Raw genomic sequence first — 16649 nt, 5'->3', positions numbered from 1 at the left:
TGATTGGGGAGATTAAAAGTAGTACTTAGAAAGTTCTAGAACAGGCCATGGCATTAACAAGTGTTCAATAAAAACTAGCAATGGCGTTACCAGGGACCCCAAGCTCCAGTGTCATCCCTGCCCTTGGTGGTCCTGGTGCTCAGTCAGGTGGCCCCTGTGGGGGAGAGGAGAAGCAGGCAAGCTGGAGGGGAGTCCCCGCAGGGCAGGACCCAGTGTCCCCCACCTCTCCCCCTTCCCTGGGCTCAGGCACAGGCTCTGCTGCCAGGTTCCCACACATGACTTCTTTTGACCCTTATGGTGACATGGAAGTTCAGAGAAATTGTCTTGGTTTACCCCGTTTTACAGTAAAAGCGTTTGAACAGTGCCAGTCCTCAGCCTTAGACCTGCGGCAAGAGCTGGAGTTGGAGTCCAGCTCACTGATGCCAAATGCAGGCCTGGCCCACCTGCCCTGCTGTCCCTCACGTCTGTCCTGGGCTCCTATTCCAGAGCACTGCGGCTGTCTGCTTGTGGATTCCGGCAGCAAGGCTCTGAGGCGGGACGGGCTTGGCTGAGTTTGCCAATGAGGAAATCGAAGTTTCGGGAAAGTTGATGAGTCGGTCTTCTGGCGAGTCGGCAGCAACAGCGTCCCCACAGCAGCGTCCCCACAGCAGCGTCTCCACAGCAGGGACACGGTTGCCCTCTGCCCTGGACAAGCCAGTCGCACATCACCCCCAACAGGCACCACCTCTGCTCAGATGAGCAGTGTCCCCTGGGCCCAGGTGATGGGACGTCTGTTCTTCATCATGTGACGTGAGAGCCACTGTCACACGTGGCTGTGAAGCACTTGAAATGTGGCTAGTGTGACCAAGATCCAAATTTTAATTTCGACTTCAGTGGTCATGTGGAACTGGTAGCCATCGTCAGACAGCATGGAATGACGGACATCAGGGACGGGACCACGCAGGAAGGACTGAGGTGCCCCCCAAGGCTGTCCGACTCCAGCACCTGTGGCTTCCCCAGGGGCACCCAGTGTCAGGAGCCAGGCAAACACGGCTGCAGTGTCCGAAGACAGGCCCTCCTTCAAGGCTGCCCTGGCTCTGGGCCTGCCGTCAGCCCCGCCCACCCTGGACCCTGCTGCAGCTTCCTCCTTCCTGTGGACCCTGCTTACTGAGCACCTGTCACCCAGGCCACGCGCCCTGGGCTCCACCTCCATCAACGCTGATCCTGATACCGACTCTAATGACAGTGCACTTGTCCCATGCCACACAGGAGTAATGGAAGCTCAGAGAGATTGGGAAACCTGTCCAAGGTCACCCAGCCTTTGGGGAAGGTCACACCGGCATAAATGCAAAATGCACTATTCTTGCTCCTGTTTCTCAAACTCCAGATCCAAGGGAAACGGAAAAAAGAAGGTACCACAGGGGCTCCCCAGAGACCCTTCACCACCACCGGGGAGGCGCCATTCCCCTGAGTGGCCCGTCCTCGCAAAACCGTGCTGTGTGGAGAGTGGCAGGGCTGGGCATGTGGTCCTCAGGGGACAGGTCACCTGTGAGTTTGTGGCTTTGTGACAACTATTTTGTTCTTGCTTTAGGTGACCACTTTTTTTGTTTGCTTACTTTCCTGATTTGGGTGTTTCTGTGGTGCTAGAGTCAAACCCAGGGCCTCGTGGGTGCTAGACAGCCCCCCACCACGCAACTCCATCTTCAGTCCTTATTTTATTCTGAGACAGGGTCTCACTAGGTTGCCCAAGCTAACCGCAAACTTGCAATCTCTTCCCTTCTGCCTCAGCCTCCTGAGAAGCTGGGGTTACGCCTGGGTGTCCCCACCACCTGACACAGGGTCTCACTCTGATGCCCAGGCTGGCCTCTAATTCCTGGGTGAGAGTGAGCCTCCTGCCTCAGCCTCCCAAGTGGCTGGGCCTGCAGGTGTGTGCCACAGACCATGACTTTAAATGGGACTTTTGTTTTGATGGTAACGAAGAGGATTCGTTCTTTGTTGCAAGTCATGAGAAAACTAAATTCATTGTCACTGTGACCTGTGTGACTTCGGACAAGTTTTTTTCTTCAGCTGCCAACTCCCAGACTCCAACTCCTCCTGTCTCCCGGGCGGAGGAATCCAGTTCTGGGTCTGACATGGCCACGGCCACACTGTGCGCCTTGTCGGAGCCTTCGTCCCCGTCTGGACTGCCGTGGAGTGTCACGGGGACTGAGTGAGCTCTCGGGCAGGGCTGCCCATGGCAAGTGTGCGGTGCTGGCCCTGCAGTGCCCCAGCGAGCCCGCAGCCGCGCTCGAGGGTGACATGGGAGCACCCTGGCCTGCCTGCAGTGACTGCCGTCTCGTTCCGTGGAGGAGTAAGTGGGACTTCAGAAAGGGTCCTCCTTGGGCCCAGATGCCAGGGCAGGCTCCCGTGGCAACCTGGCCTCGCCCCCTGTGGCCGTGGCCCTTCGGCTGGCGCATGGAGGCCCGGAGAGGGAGGCTTCCTGGGGCTGGGGACGGCCTGAGCAGGTGGCAGGCAGGGCCAGAGGGCAGCCCCTCCACCCAGCTGCTCCTACAGGCCACCGGGAGGAGGGAGACTTCCAGATGCCCTCGCACTGACCCGAGGTCACTACCTCAGCGCCAGGTGCAAGAGGCAGTGCCCAGTGCCCAGGCGCAGGGCTTCCAGCTCAGCCCTTCCAGGTCAGCCTGGCAGGCCGGGTGACCCCGGGGCACGGGTTCCTCATCCCACCGTTCAGGAGGCCTGAAAATTCGGGTCCCTTCCCAACATGGGCTGCCCTTGTCGCCAGAACCTTCCCACAGCCTTTCGGGGAGTGGGAGAGGTCACAGGGCCTCAAGGACCCCAACAGGGTACTCTGCACTCCTGCCCAGGGCACGGTCCCAGGGCAAGCTCACCTGCCTCCTGGCCTGGGCCCAGCCAGCCCCGCCCACCCTCTCCCACCCAGGGGCCTCCGCGCCAGACGCCACCTCTGTCCTCTAGCCAATGACCAGTAGGGGTCCTGCCGGACCCTCAGCACCTCGCGCCACACCTCGCGCCACCCCAAGTTGTGTTCATGGTCTGGGTTTGTTGTTGTTACTTTTTGTGGTGAAATAGACACAACATGACATTTACGAAGCCATTTTTAAGTTCGCGGTTCTGTGGCACTACGGACAGCCATGTTGCTGTGTGACTGTCACCACCCCCAGAACTAATCCATCTCCACGTGGGAGCTCTGTGGCCACAAGGTGTCCTCCACCACCATCAGGAGAGGCCTCCCGCCAGCAGTCGCCCCTCCTGCCAGGCCCTGCCCCGCCACTCCCTGTCTCTGAGTCCCATAGTATGAACATCTCGTGTAAGAGGGAGCGGGCGGTGTTTGGGTTCTGTCTTAATCCTCCACGGCCCCACGACAAGAGAAAGGCACCAAGATAACACCTCACCTCAGGTTTCCCGAGACAGGCATTGTCCCCTGCCATGCCCTCTCACTGTCCCCAAACTCCTGGACTTCACGCACTGCACAAGGATTTATTGAGCACTTACTATGACCAGACAGTGCTCTGGGCACTGGGGACACCACAGTGAACAGAACAGACGAGAGTCCCTGCTCTCACAAGGGCTGAGTGCGCGGGGTGCTAGACAAGAGGGAGCACAGGACAAGAGAGTCAACCGGGGGAGGGCGGGTAGGAAGCGACAGGCCAGGTCGCGTTCTGATAGTGTTTTGGTTCCTTCTCTGGTGCTATCACAGAATACCTGAGGCCGGGTATTTATAAAGAAACTACGTACAAAGAAACGAGATGAACTGAACTACAGTTTTGGAGGCAGAGAGTCCAAACCCAGGTGGCCTCACCTGTGCAGCCTCTGGTCAGGGCTCCTGCGGCTGCGTCACAACATGACAAGTGAAAAGGGGATGGCCACAAGCAGAAGCCTCCCTTTAGGGCAGCCCGCTCTCTCCATAACTAACTCCACGAGACAGGCATCAAAGCCTTCCGGGGACCGCGCCCCATGGCCTCATTCCCTTTCCCCCAACGGCCCCATCTCCTAAAGGATCTGCCATCTCAACACTGCCACCCTGGGGACCCAGAACCTTGGCACACTCGATCCATATCCAAACTGTGACAGACAGGGTAGCCAGGAAAGGCCTCGCTGACTAAATGGCTTGAGGGAGTGGCCACATGGACATCTCAAGGAGAACACTCCTGGAGGAGGGAACAGCAGTGCAAGGGTCCTGGGGCAGGAACACGCGTGGCCTCATATTCCTCCCCTGGAGAGCACCGAGACGGCCAGGGCAGCTAGAGCAGAGTGGGCAAGGGGGAGAGGAGTGTCGGACAAAGGTGGAGAATAATCAGGGCCCAGGTTATGTGGACCATGTGGTCATCTGACAGATGTGACCAGTTGTTGAACAGAGGCGCACAGGGAGGAGACCTGGCACCCGTCTGCCCTCTGTCCACCTGTCTGTCTGCTCATCCAGCGCGCCCTGCGCATCTAACCTCTGTCAGACCCAGGGCCAGCCCCGAGGATCCCAGACTGGTAAGACCCGGCCTCACTGCTGCCCCCACAGGCTCGCACCCTGGTGACCCGTTCTGTGACCTCCTCCAGCTTCTGCCCCCCACAGCTCCCTGGGCCCTGGTCCCTCTAGCAGTAAAATAACTGGACCCAATGCCTTTGAATGAGGTCAGCGCGCCCACCCTGTGCTCCTCTGAGCTGGGGAGGCTTCGGCCCACTTCCTGGCCCGGGCCACCCATCCGACCACAAACAGGCCCTGACGGCCATTTCCCATGTGGACGGGGATGAAGGGATGAAGCAGTTTGCACACCCTGGGACCCGGGACCCAGGACCAAGTGGCCTGGCCACGGTCCGCAGCCTCAGGGGCGGTGATCCGCGATCGGGGTGAAGACACTTGTTTTCCGGGGTGAGCTCGGCGCCCACACCGCACCCCCATCTCCAGCCTCTCTGTGGTGGTTAAACCTCACTGCAGGGGACTGTCTTAAAAGGATCCTGGGGGAGCAATCCTGAGAAAGAGCCTGAGGCATGGCAGGTCAGGGGAGGAGGGCAGTGGCCGGGTGGGGCACACTCACTTGGCCACCGTCCTGGTGCTGGGGTTGAGGGACAAACTCAGGGACACCACCCTTAACAAGCACGGTCCAAGGACGGCACAAGAGGACAAGGCCGAGGTCTGACTCCCGACAGGAGCCCCGCCAGGACCCGGGGAGGGGACGCAGCCTCAGGAAGGCTCCAGAATGTGGGCCAGGCAGGGCCGCAGCAGGGGTCAGTGCACAGGGCTGATCTGCCGGCCCAGCCTGCCATCCCATGTTCTAGACGCGTCCCCTGGGGCGGGTGGGGTGCAGAGCGGGTGAGAGGAGGCCTGAAGTCCAGCTGGAGCTTGCTCCTCACCTGCGGAGACACCCCGGGTCCCCCGGAGAGCTTCATCTCCTAACTTAATGGACGCTCTCGACCAGCTGTGGCCCTTGGGTGCTGAGCACCCTGGGACAGGCCACCTCCCTCTCAGCCTCAATTTCCCCATCTCTGAAGTGGGAGGTCAGCACAACCCACCACCTACTTCACCCACGTGTGGAATGGGGAGCGCAGAGAAGCCGTGGGTCCTGGCCTGTCCCCGGGGGGCTCGTCCCCTGTGGTGAGGGGATTCCACCTCGTTTTGTAGGGGGAGACGGAGGCACAGAGACGGCAGCCCCTTGCCCAGGCTCTCAGGCCCCACAGGCGCTCTGTGCTCAGCTTTCCCGCGTGGCCCGGGCTGTCTGCTGAGAGCCGACCCCTCCCTCCCTCTGCTGGGGGCCACTGACAGGCAGAGCGCGGGGGAGGAGAAGGCCCAGGGGGCCCCAGCTGTCTCACAGGCCTCTCGACTGTCAGCGGGATCTGCCCTGGACAGCGCTGACCACATCGCAGCCTGCCGGCCCCCCACAGCGCCCGAGATGGAGTCGACGGCTTGGTCAGCCAGAGAGGCCCCCGAGACCTGACCCTGCCCGCCTCCCTGGCCTCGGCCCTCCGCCCTGCCGTGTCCCTCACTCTCAAGTTGTCAAACCCTGGTCCCCATCACAGCTCAGCCGCTCACCTCTGCCTGTGCCCAACCCGGGGACCATGCCCTGACTCTCCCTGAGGACAGGGCCAGCTGTGCCTAAGGGCACCGTTCCTGGGAGTCCTCGTTGGCAGGCTGGCCGCACCCTGTCCTTTCCCGGGGCTAGACTACTGCCACCACCTCTGGCCAGGCAGACCAGCCTCCTGGGCCTGCCACCCCATGGACAGTGCAGCACGGGAGCCCTGGAGAGGTGACTTGCCCAAGGTCACACCCGAGGAGAAGCGGGTTTTCCAACTCCGTCTCCGAGACCCGAGCCCGAGGCTTCCAGACCCTTCTTTCTGGCCGCGAGACCTGGAGCAGGTCCTTTCCTTTTGTGCTCTGTCTCCCCACCTGTGCGGTGGCGCTCTGGGGTCCAGATCAACGGGGTCCAGCAGGAATGCAGCCCGGGCCACCCACAGGGTGAGGCTTCCAACAGCCACGTCAATGGGGAAGACAGGATGGCAAACTGATTGTAACGGTGTGTTTTACTTAACCCAATGCAGGAGGCTTATTTTCAGCTTAACACACAATCAGCATAAAATGCCGGTCAGGTAACTGGTCATCTCAACACAGTCCGCCTGTGTTTCAAGACTTGGGAGCCGGTGGCTGGTGGCTGCTGGATGGGGCAGTGCTGCCCTCTGTCCCCTCCACAGGGGCTGGCGGCTCTTCCAGGAGCTCTGCTTTCTCTCCCACTCGCTCCCCACGTGGCCCAGTGCCAGCACGGAGGGCAGTCCCAGGCTTGTGACACCCAAGCTGGGCCGGGAGACTGGTGGACTCCCACTCGGCCTTGAAGGCTCCCCGCCGCCCAGTGTGGGAGGACACTGCGGCACCAAGGGACAGCAGCTCTCAGCTCCTGGGTTCCATGGGGCGGGTGGGAGTCCCCCAGCTCAGAGCCTGCACCATCCTGTGGCCTCCCCCCAGGTGCGGCCTCCCCCCAGGGTCCTGCAGAGTGTGGACATCCATACTTGATCCTTACAGAGGAGGAAATTGAGGCTGAGAGAAAGGAACAGCCCTTTCTCGCTCCTGGGTCCCTCTCGGGCTCTCTTCCTTACCAGCCACCGTAGGGGTGTGTGTGTGCACGCCTGTGCGTGTGCAGGGTGAAGCGCCTCGCACGCCCAACCGTGGATTTGGACCATAGAGCTCCTCTTTGCCCAGTTGTGGGGGCAGGGTGGAAGGCCAGTGCAGAGTGGACCTCACTCCTCACCCCAGGAAAGCCTGGGCCAGGGTGGAAGGGCCATGCGGGGAGTGGACCTGCGTCAGCTCTCTCCCCGCCCCCTGCACGGACCTCTGCCTCTGGCCTGGCCTGTTCCTGCAGTGACTCAGGGCCAGGGCGGGCGCTGGGCAGGCCCTGGGTAAATGCCGCTGGCTGGGCGAGTCCTCTGCGCCCACTCTGTCCCCCTTGGTCACTCTTGGCCCCCCTGCCCTGCTCTCTCCCAGCTCCCCCGTCTCCCTGGAGGCTGCATCTGCACCTGTCTCTGCACAGGCTGTCCCTCCAGGACGCAGTCTAGCTCGGCTGCCAGCTTCTGTCCGTCTGTCTGTCTCTTGGCTTTCTCCCCCCCCCCCCCGCCCCCTCCCCCAGCCTCCCCCGTTCTCTGCCTCTGCCTCGGCTCATTCTCTGACTCTCCTTCCCAGTCTCCTCCTCCTCTCCCTGTCCCCCCTGGCTCTGCTCCTGTGTCCCCGCCCTGCCACAGCCCTTTCTCCCTGTCCCTGTCTGTGCTGTCCTTGTGAGTGCGGCTCCTCCTCCTTGGGAAGGCAGAGGCGCAGACAGAAGCCCCCGCCCCCATGACAGCGATCCAGCATCCCGAGGAGCCGTCACCCAGAACCACACACCAGCTCCTGAAATTCAAATTAGAGGCTGCTGACACTCTCCAGGTGCCATCCCTGAAGTCTAACAGTTGGGCGGCCACTGAGCGGGGGCAGAGGCTCTGGGCAGGGTCACCACCCCCAGCCAAGGCCCGAGCCACATCCAGCCACGCGGTCACCAGTGGGGGCTCCCTCCACTGGCTTGTGGGGCCAGCCTCCAGCCCCACCAGGCCAGCGTCCCACGGCCCCTGGACCGTCCTTCTCCCCAGGGGTCACCAACCATGGACTTTCAGGGATCAGCAAGAACCCAGGAAGGTGCCGGGGGCCGAGGGCTGAGCGGGGTTCTGGGGTCAGATGTGGGCTCCCAGGTCCTTGTCCTTGTCACCCTCAGGCCTCCTCTGCCAACCGAGATGAGAATTCCCCTGGAGTGTGGTGGGAACGTGGCCACGGGCCGTACCCTGACCTGCTCCACCGCCACCAAGGCCAGCGCGACGCCACCAACCCAGGACACCCACACAGCAGGTCCTTCACCGCGTTTGCACTGATTCATTGCATCCTTAGAAAACCCCGTGAGGAGGCCACCGTCATTGTCCGCATTTTGTAGATGAGCCACGTGGAGTCTGAGAAGTGACTTGCCCACAGTTCCTCCCCTTGTGCCATCTGCCCCATCTGCCTCTCCAGACTTGTCACCGGGGTCCCCAAAACCCAGGCCTGGCCTTCTGTCCTGAGCCTGCTCTTTGCCAAATGCCTGCACTTAAGTGTCCCTTGGTGGTGTCTGCCTGTCCCTCTCCAGGACACTCACCTGCCGCTGGTCCCTTCTCACGGGGCAGTTCCACAGGGGCCATCACCATACCCTGCCTCCTGCTTCCCACCCTTACTGTCCCCCCACCTGTCTGACCTTTTCCACTGCAGAAGATCCCCCGGGGTTTGGTCTTACTCCCAGCTCCACCAGGCAGGGAGGGAAGACAAGTTTTCTTCTCAAGAAATTTAAAAGTCCTTGACACGTTGCTTCTTGTCATCATTACAGATGAACCTGGGCAGGGCGGAAGGGACCGGACTGAGAGGCAAAGATGGCCGGGGAGGCCCCGGGACCCCGAGAGAGGGCCACGGGGAGAGGGGCTTTGGCTTGCACTTTAGGGGACATCCCCAATGAGCCTGACGGTGGGGGCGCCTCCGGGACACCCAGAGCTTGAGGGTGCAGAGACCTGGGGGAGCTGGCGGGAAGCCCGGGAGCTGTCCAGAGCCTGGCCCTCCAGCTGCCCTGGGGTCCTTCCCTCCTGGGGTCCTTCCCCGTCCTGCTCACCAAGTGCCGAGGAGCTGATGAGCAGGAGAACACGCCCCAGGGCCCCTCCAGCTTCCTGGAGAAGACACAGCGCCCACAGCAGGGCCATGCTCCAGGACCAGCCTGTGAAGGTGGGCTGGCCGGCTCCCAGGGTGCATCTGACCCAGAGGGGGCTGGGGTCAGCGGGGGCTGTGGAGACCTGAAGCTTGAGTGCAGCCCAAGGACAGGGCCAGGGGAGGCGCAGGGGCGTGGAGGGCAAAGCGCAGCAGAGCTGGGGGAGGGTGCACTCGGGACTGTGGTGGGGAGCCTCACAAAAGGAGAGTCCTGATTGCTTCCTCAAAGTCCACTCTGGGAGGACGTCCCAAGGGCCCTCTGTGCCTCTTGTGTCTGGTGCTGTCAGACAGAAATGATGGCACCAGGCCCCTGCGTCCAGAGTGCCTGGCCAGACCACGGGGACCACAGGCACTGCTTCAGGGGCACAGGATGCCCCGGGGCAGGACGGAGACTCTTCCTACAGGGAAGGGATGCCCAAAGGCGGGCGGTGCTGGTCACCGGGCGAGGGAGGCAAGGCCAGAAGCAGACCCCAGGCTTCCCATCCGGGGCTTTCATGGGACTCTGACCAACTCCAAGGCCATCCTCCTCGATGGCCACTCACTGGAAGGTGCTCAGACACAACTCTGCCCCCCGCAGCTGCTGGCGGGCACCGTGCTGCAAGGCCCAAGGCTGGGCTAAGGGACAAAGGAGATGGGACATTAAATAGAGTCTGACCCTCACCAAGCCCCTCTTGCAAGGTGCTGGGATGATGGGCTGCGACAGTCAAGGAGTGTCCTGGGAAGGGGGGGTGCTACCAGGGATACAGATGGCCCAGGAACCTGAGCCCAGCCCCGCACCCCACCCTCCCTCTCTTCAGCTGGGGGGGCTGCCGGCCCCAACGCCCCCCCTCTCGTGAGCCGGCCAAGCCTGGGTGCGCGCCCCCCCCCCGTGTGCACGTCCCCCCCCCTCGCTCCACCCCCCCTCGCTCCACCCCCCCCCCTGCGCGTGCGCATCCCCCCCATCGTGTGCGCGTCCCCCCCACTGTGTGCGTATCCCCACCGTGTGCGCGTCCCCCGTGCGCGCCTGTCAAGCGGGAGTGGCGACAAGTGCCCCAGGTGTATTTCAAGGCCGTTAAAGCTCCGTGTTTAATGGCGGGAGCCACAGCGGTCACGGCTGTCACCGGGATTTCACGGGTGTGTTTGCGGCTTTAGCTTTCTCCTTCCCAGACGACTTCATCATGGCCCGCCACTCAGAGCTGGGAGAGGAGGGGGATCACAGGCCGGGCGGGGACGGGCAGGCAGAGTGCCAGGCCCCGGCGGCTTGGGGGCCCAGACCCAGGCAGCAGCTGCAGCACAGCCACTGAGATCCCGGCTCCCGGGGCGAAGGCTGGATACGAGTTGAAGGTGGGGATCCAGGAGGAGCAGGAGGCCAGATCCAAGCCATGAGGTCACAGCGGGCGAGGTCAGGAATTTAGGGGTGAGCCCAGGGGTCCAGGAAGAGGCCGGGGCAGCCAGAGGGGCTGTGGATTCCTGGCTACCGGGGACCTCACCAGGAAGCCGCAGATTCTGGGGGTCCTGGGGGGCTGCCCGGGAGCTGCTCCCAGGCCAAGTCTGACTGGGGGGGCCAGCCCCTGGGATGCCGGGGAGACAGCTTATGAGGCAGGATCCCCACCCCCGGGACCTGCACCCTCCATGATTAAGGGGCCTCGTGAGGTGAGTTTGGCGCCACAGGCCAGATGGCCTCGCTGTGGCCAGTGCCAAGGAGGACTCTGATAACACGTGTCACCCCGCCACCGCGATACAGGCTCAGGGCGCTGGGCCCCCAACCCTGGCCTCCAGGCTTCAGTTCAAGGAGGGCTCCAAGGGGAGGTGACCGGAGCCGACACCGGGGAGGAAGCAGAAAGAGGCCCTTGGAAAGGGGAAGCGGCAGGGGTGGCGGGGGGAGCCCTCTCCTGTCCCCCAGAAGAAGGAGCAGCACTTGCAGGACCCAGAGCCGGGGACAGAGGCGCACCACGCCCTGGAGGGCTGTCCCCAGCTGGGAAGCAGGCCTTCTCCCAGACGGTGGGATGGCTGCCGGTGACAGGCAAGGTTGCCCCAACTGCGGGTCCCGGAGCCTGTGGGGGCGCGGGGAGATGGAGCGTCTGCCAGATGAGCCTGGGCTAGGACAGCCTGGAGGTGGGGTGAGGGATCCAGAGGCTGAGCCCTGCCCCCGGGGGGGGCCAGGCTGTCCCCACCTTAGCACCCCCACAGCCTGAGGCGGCGGCTGTCACCAGCAGCCCCAGAGGCATCCTTGTGGAGATGAGCCTCACAGACCTGTCACCAGAGAGCCATCCCCCCCAGCCGCCCTGTCACCAGGGACACTGGCCTCCAGCCCCGCCCCAGCCCCTAGCCCCAGCTTTAGCCAGGGAGGGGGGCGAGGGCAGAGAGGCTGCGTCTCTTCCCCAACAAATGACCTTGGGCAGACCAGGAAGACCCTGGCCTGCGTCCAAACAGCCTGGAGCAGAGCGACCTGCTCGCCCCCAGCAGCCCGGGCTCTGCAGGGGGACAGGAGAGGGCTCTCCCGCTCCTCCACTCACCTCCCAGGGAAGAAATCTGCATTTGGGACAAATTGCAATTACACTGGACTCTCCAGGTCTCCTTCCAGGTGACCCCTGAGCCCCTAATGGCTCACAGATCCTAAGTTACATTGTGTCTCCCTCCCAAGAAGTCACCCCAGGAGTCCTCACGGCCGCGGGGTCCCACACTGTCCAGTCAGGTGTCCTCGGCTCCAAATCCCATCTTGCCCACTTCCTGGCTGAGTGACCTTGGACACCTTGCTGTCCCCCTCTGAGCCACCAGAAGCCCACTATATTTGCCTAGATACCACCGCAGCCCGGCAGGACTCTGCCCCGGGGGCGCTGCAAGCACCAGTCCATCTCGGCCCAGGGCCAGTGACAAACTCTGGCTGCCTATTTCCCACAGTCCTGCTCCTCCATCACAGACCTGTCCCTCCTGTCCCCAAGACTGACACAGCCTGGCCTCCCTCTAGACTAATTGAGCCAGGAGATTGGGTGCTGGTCCCAGATTTGCTGCTGGCTGTGCAACCTTAGAGATGTCACCGTCCCTCTCTGGGCCCAGCAGTCTCTGCCTTCTCCCCACACGGTCCCTTTCCATGCTGTTTAGCTTCCACCCTCTGGACCCTTCAGGAGCATGTCCATCTAGTCCCTGTACCCAGATTAGAGTGCGACAAGAGCAGGTGGCCTGTCACCCAGCACAGGGCCCCACACAGGGGCTTCCTGTGGGGGCAGCAGGGATGGTGGTGGTCCGGATGGTGGCTCTGGGTAGAGGTGGGGTGGACTTGGTGCTGGCCACACCCTGGCTCTCTCCCCTACCCCCTGCCTGAGCTGTGGGGCGCTCCCGTGGGCTCCGCTGGGGTGTTGCCCAGTGCCTCTACACCATTCCCCTGCTCCAGGATGCAGTCACCCCACCTCCCACAAGCCACTGTCACCAGGTGCTCACCTGAGGACTCGCAGCCCCTCACCCGGTCTGTGTCTCCCTAAGTTTCCTTTTCTCTCACACTCACCCAGTTCTCTCTCTGTCTCTCCCTCCCCTCCCTTCTCTCACTCTCCGTCTCTTGAAATCACTCTCAGACACAGAGGGCTGTCCCATCCATCAGGAAGCCACTGGGCTCACCTAGCGAGGCAGAAAGATGATAAGTGGGTTTGTTTGTTTGTTTTAATATCAGTGGGACTGATGCTCCTCTTTCTGATAATGACCGTGGCCTGCTCCCTCCTGCTCCCTGAGGAAAGTCTTAGGGCTGACAGGGAGAGGTGGGCAGGGGCCCACAAGGGCCCACTCTGTGCCAGGTGTCCTTTTAATCTTCCCACGCCTAAAGGGCGGGTGGTAGCTGGATTTGGTGGCCTCACCTGTAACCCCAGCAACTTGGGAGGCTGAGGCAGAAGGATTGCAAGTTTGAGGCCAGTCTCAGCAACTTAGTGAGGCCCTCAGCAAATTAGTGAGACCATGTCCCAAAATGGCATGGGCTGGGGATGTGGCTCTGTGGTCAAGTGTGCCTAAGTTCAATTCCCAGAACCAAAAAAGAGGTGGGAAGGACAGGCGCAGAGAGGTGAATCGGCCGTCCAACGCCAGGCAACACAGAGGGAGGGCCAGGCCTGCGTTTGAATCCGGCCTGATTCCACAGCAAAAGCTTGTTGTTACCTCCCAACAAATCTCAAGACTGTCCCCAGCTGCTGCCCAGCAGCTGCCCTGTCCCCTGACTCTGCTCAGGGAGGGCCCTGCTCTGCACCATGTCTGAGCTGAGAGGTCAAGCCCAACTCTGGCCCCTGGACATGGCAGGGCCTCCTCTGAGCTCCCTCATGCTCCCCACAGAAGGCTGAGGGGCTGGGGTCAGCCAACCCACCAGGGGACCTGCAAACAGTGAGCCACATGACTCGTGGCTCCCCCATGGCTGACTCAGCCCCTGGTCCAGGACTTGGCTCTCCGAGTGCCCCTAGCCCCAAGGTCTTGTGACTGAGTGCTCCTTGCCAGGCAGATCCGAGCCTGCCACTCAATAGCTGTGACATCCTGGCCAAGTCACGTCCCCCCTCCCCCATGTGACGCTCATTTATATAGAGATAATGTAGATAAGAATAGAACTCACTTCAAAGGACTGTTATTAAGATTAATAGGAACGGTGAATATCTGTCACGTTATCCTTAGATGTAGAAAGGCTCAGAGGCACCCCCAGGCGGAGTGGCACCCCAGAGAGGGAACGCGAATTGCCTGAAGTCACAGGAGCCGTGGTAGAGAGGACCTGGCCTCCGCTGCCCGGGCCAGGCCTCGGAAGCAAGCCAAACCCGAACCCTGACCCTAGGCACTTACAGAGGTTGGGGTTCGCTCTTGCAGGAGGGAAGTGGGACTCGAGTCACACACAGGGTAGGTAGGGTTCCAAACAGAGCCAGGTGCCGTGCAGCTGGACAGGCTTGTGAGCGAGCTGACTGTGGCCGGGGCAGCCTCCCCAGGAGTCGGGTCCTGAGCTGAGCCGGAGGATGAGCAGGGAGTGACAGGCAGGAGGCGGACGAGGGCGCAGCCAGCAAAGAAGGGCAGCAAGGGAGTGTCCAGGCCATCTGGGCAGGACCTGTGGGTCTTTACCTGCAGAGCAGCCTCAGCCTCCAGGAGGGCTCCGATATTGGCAGGGTGAAGGGATGTGGGCCCTAAAGCCGCTCTGAGCGAGGCGGAGGGGGCTCACCAGCCAGTGTGGCGGGGACGGGGCAGAGGGCCGGCGCTCCAGAATCTGGTGGTGTGACCCACAGGGCTGGGAGGTCTAGGCGCACCCAGCAGAGAGGAAGTGCAGCTGGTGGCGTTTGGAACGCGGGAGGGTGCAGGTGAGCAGAGAGGAGGCGGCCTGGGAGCTGACCGCTGGGAAGCAGGACGGGGAGAGGGCGGCCGGCCAGGGGAATGAGGGATGGACGCTTTGGCTTTGTTTTTTAGGACAGGGCAGCCTTGAACTTGAAGGATGGAGCCACCTGGGCCCGTCCCCACCCGGGCATCTTCCTGCTCCGCTCTGCCAGTGGCTCCAAAGCTGCGAGTGATTGATTGTGTGTAAACAGGAGGAAGCAATTAGTCTGTGCATGCCCGGCCATTAATAAGCCTCTTATGTATTTATGACAACACCTCACTTACCCCCAACCCGAGAGCGAATATCCTGAGAGCAAATATCCCGAGAACAGCCAGGAGTGGGCAGAAGGGACCTGCAGGATGCCTCCACCACTGACACTGACCTCATTCTTAGTCCTGGCCGAGTCCCTCACTTAGAACCCATGGACTCCTGCTTTACATACCATTCTACCTGCTTGAGCTTTTTTTTTTAAAGTCCACAATAGATTAGAGACAGCTATTTAGGAGGAGGTAGAAAAGACAAGGCAGAGCAGCCGGGGTGATTGGGTGCAGGGCAAATAGGTCTCCCACCTCCCCAGCCCTGAGGGCACCTGTCTCCTGCCCACAGCTGGGTTCCCACCACCTCATCCCTGGGTCCTTCACCACAGCCAGCCGATAACACTTTGTTCATATGATGACTCCATGCCACTGAGAAAGGGCCAAATTACATTCAGAATTTTATGCTTATAAAGAAATTTTTAGATATATTCTGGACAGAAGGCGCGGTGGCGCACACCTGTAATCCCAGCGACTCTGAGGCTGAGGCAGGAGGATCCCAAGTTCAATGCCAGCCTCTGCAACTCAGTGAGGCCCTGTCTCAAAATAAAAATAAATAAGGGATGGGGGTGTAGCTTAGTGATAAAGTACCCCTGGGTTCAACCTCCAGTCCAAAAAGAAAGTTTTTTTTCCCTAAATTATAAATTTTATTTTACAGTTTTGGTGCTTATATAAGTGACCAGGTGTGTGTGTGTGTGTGTGTGTGTGTGTGTGTGTGTGTGTGTATGTGGTCCACCAGCTTAGGTCAGCACCTGGCCCAGTGTCACAGGCCCACTACATGATTGCCAAATAAGTGATTAATAAATTAATATTACGTGCCAGGCAGCATTCATTCAGTCAATAAATACATTCTTACATTTAATTTTTAAAGATACTGGAAAAATTCAAATTACATATGTGGCACACACTGTATTTCTTTCTCTCTCTCTCTCTCTCTCTTTTCTTTTTTGCAATACTGGAGGTTGCAGGGCCTCATGCACAAAATCCATTTTATTTATTTATTTAAAAATTTTGAGACAGTGTCTTAAGTGGCTGAGGCTGGTCTTGAACTTGCAATCCTCCTGGCTCAGCCCCCCTGGGATTACAGTCCTGCACTGCTGCGCTGGCTCACAGGCTGTATTTCTGTCTTGCACCTCCACCTGGATGCCAGGGTGGAGGACAAAGTTTAAACACATGCATCAGGGCTGGGTGGAAGTCTCTGTGGGACATAGGCTACTTCCCCGGCTGCCTCTCCTCTAGCCGGCAGCTTTGCAAAGGCACGTCTGTTACCCAGGACCCAGCAGCCACCCCTGGTCCCACGCCCACTGCAGGCTGTTATCAATGGGCAAACCGAGGCCCTGGGGGGCAAACCCACTGGGCCTTATGGGCCCTGTGTTACGAATCCAGGTTCTTCTGAGAGCTCTCCCCTGCCGGCTCTGTCCTCCAGCCAGCGGGGGTCGGGGGGTGGAGGTGCGGGGGAGAGATTTCCGTGCCAGTGGCCTGCGCCCCTACTGCCCGCTGAGCGCAGGGAGCATAGTGCCAGGATGGAGATGTCCGTTAGGGGTTCTTGGTGGGAGCCCAGGTCCTGCTCTGAGTAAGCAGCTTAGGGCACCCAGATGTTCATGGCAGTGGCCAGGGTGGCTCTGGGATGGGCAGGGACTTAATGGTGACCCCATCATTCGCATCTTCTCTTGCCTGTGCCTGAACTGCTGTCCCTGGGGTTCCAGAGCCGCTCAGCTCGAGCTCTCCCTTTAAAACAGCGGCGCCCCCAATCTCAGGGCTCCGCACGGGCTGCCAAGCACGTCCCCACCTGCACACCCGCTCACACCTCACCACACCCCGT

At 60.9% G+C, this 16649-nt stretch overlaps 1 protein-coding gene across 3 annotated transcripts in view; it reads left to right on the top strand.

Moving 5' to 3' along the window:
* Zbtb40 (zinc finger and BTB domain containing 40) overlaps positions 1-8738 on the top strand; it is an 82863-nt gene extending 74125 nt beyond the window's left edge. The window contains exons 19-20 of one of the 3 annotated variants that reach the window (XM_076861080.2): positions 4332-4476; positions 8214-8738. The gene's annotated coding sequence lies outside the window, so the exon portion shown is untranslated. The remainder of the gene's footprint in view (positions 1-4331; positions 4477-8213) is intronic. The other 2 variants (XM_077109970.1, XM_077109969.1) reach the window with 2 other exon arrangements.
* Positions 8739-16649: the final 7911 nt, after the last annotated feature.

This window comes from Callospermophilus lateralis, chromosome 7 (genome assembly GCF_048772815.1).
Source record: "Callospermophilus lateralis isolate mCalLat2 chromosome 7, mCalLat2.hap1, whole genome shotgun sequence".
NCBI classification, from domain to species: Eukaryota; Metazoa; Chordata; class Mammalia; order Rodentia; family Sciuridae; genus Callospermophilus; species Callospermophilus lateralis.
This window is presented reverse-complemented; position numbering and strand designations above follow the sequence as displayed.